Source organism: Mandrillus leucophaeus, unplaced genomic scaffold (assembly GCF_000951045.1).
Source record: "Mandrillus leucophaeus isolate KB7577 unplaced genomic scaffold, Mleu.le_1.0 Scaffold1109, whole genome shotgun sequence".
Taxonomy (NCBI): domain Eukaryota; kingdom Metazoa; phylum Chordata; class Mammalia; order Primates; family Cercopithecidae; genus Mandrillus; species Mandrillus leucophaeus.
In genome coordinates, this window is record NW_012099310.1 from 242,550 (window position 1) to 244,822 (window position 2,273).

The following is a 2,273-nucleotide window of genomic DNA, read 5'->3' on the forward strand; positions in this document are numbered from 1 at the left end:
GAAGGAAGATCTTGAGCCTAGCAATCTGAGACCATCCTGGGCAACAAAGGGAGACCCTGTCAAAAAAGAAAAAAATTAAACAATTAGCCAGGCATGGTGTGCACGCCTTTGATTCCAACTAATTGGGAGGCTAAGGTGGGGAGGATTGCTTGAGCCTCGGAGATCAAGGCTACATGAGCCATGATCAAGCCACTGCACTCTGGTCTGGGCAACAGAGTGAGACCCTGTCAATAAATAAATAAATAAATACATAAATAAATGCATCACTATGCTATGGGACAACTTCAGGCAGCCTATTATACTGATAAGTAAAGTCCCCAGTGAAGAGGAGAAAGGAGAGAAAAAATATTTGAAGAAATAGTGGCCAGAAACTTTACAAGCTTGGTGAAAACTGTAAACCCACTGCTAAGAAGCCTGATTAATCTCCTGCATAAGAAATGTGAAGCACTATACCAAGGCACTTTGCAATCAAATTGCTCAAAACCAGTGATAAAAAAACCTTCAAACCAACCAGAGGAAAAAAGACATATTGTGCACATAGGAACAAAGATATGGGCAACAGAAGGTTTCTTATCAGAAAAGAAAAGCAAGTAAGAAGCCAGCAAAGCAACATCTTTATTTTTTAAATTTCTTTTGAGATGGTGTCTCACTCTGTAGCCCAGGCTGGAGCGCAGCAGCAGTCTCCGCTCACTGTAACTTTCATCTTCTGGGTTCAAGCAATTCTCCTGCCTCAGCCTCCCAAGTAGCTGGGATTACAGGTGCCCGCCACCACACCTGGCTAATTTTTGTATTTTTAGTAGATACAGAGTTTCACCATGTTGGGCAGGCCGGTGTCCAACTCCTGACGTCAGGTGATCCACCCTCCCCAGCTTCCCAAAATGCTGGGATTACAGGTTTGAGTCTGTGCCTGGCCTTGAAGCAACATCTTTAAAGCTGTCATGCCATGTAGTAATGTCAATAACATGTATACCTTCTGAGGAACGCGTTGTTAGGCAAGTGCGTTGTCATGCAAAGATCAGAGTATATTTACACAGATATAGGTGGTATGGCCTGTTACACGCCTGGGCTACAGGGTAAGGCTTGTTGCTCCTAGGCTGCAAACCTGCACAGCATGATACTCTACTGAGTCCTGTAGGCAGTTGTGACACAATGTTAAGTAATTGTGTATCTACACATAGAAAAGGTACAGTGAAAATAGAATATAAAAGGTAAAAAACAGTACAGTATAGGGCACTTACCATGATTGGATCTTGCAGGACTGGAGGTTGCTCTGGGTGAGTCAATGAGTGAGTGGTGAGTGAATGTGAAGGCTTAGAACATTAATATACGTTTTTATACAACTTGCAGTGATTTGTTTATACCACATTACCACAGATATGAGTAATGCTTTGCACTGTGACGCTACAGCCATGACATTAGGCAATAGGAATTTTTTAGCTCTATTGTAATCATATGGGACAACATTGTATAAGTGGTCCTTTGTTGACTGAAATGCTATTATGCAGTTTGCATGACTGTACTGAAAGAAAAAGCCATCCATCTAAAATTATTTACCAGGTGAAAATACCTTTTTATGTTGTCATTCCTCCCACCCCAAAAGTATCTTCAAAGGCAAAATACTAAAATTTTCAGATATAAAAAAGCTGAAAAAGGGCCAGGCATGATGGCTCACGCCTGTAATCTGAACACTTTGGGAGGCCAAGATGGAAGGATCACATGAGCCCAGGAGTTCCAGACCAGCCTGGGAAGCATAGCCAAATTGGCTATGTTTTGTAGACTCCATCTTTACAAAAAGTAAAAGATTAGCTGAGCATGGTGTTGTGCACCTGTGGTCCTAGCTACTTGGGAGGCAGGAGGATCACTTGAGGCCAGGAGGTGAAGACTGTACTTAAGCCCAGGTGACAGAGTAAGACCTTGTCTTTTAAAAAAAAAAAAAAAAGAGGCTGAGATAATTCATCAGCAGCAGACTCATGCTTTAAGATATGTTGGCCGGGCGGGGTGACTCACTCCTGTAATCCCAGCACTTTGGGAGGCCAAGGCAGGGGGATTACGAGGTCAGGAGATCCAGACCATCCTGGCTAACACGGTGAAACCCCGTCTCTACTGAAAAAAATACGAAAAATTATCTGGGCCTGATGGTGGGCGCCTGTAGTCCTAGCTACTCGGGAGGCCGAGGCAGGAGAATGTTGTGAACCTGGGAGGCGGAGCTTGCAGTGAGCTGAGATCATGCCACTGCTCTCCAGCCTGGGCAACAGAGCTAGACTCCATCTCAA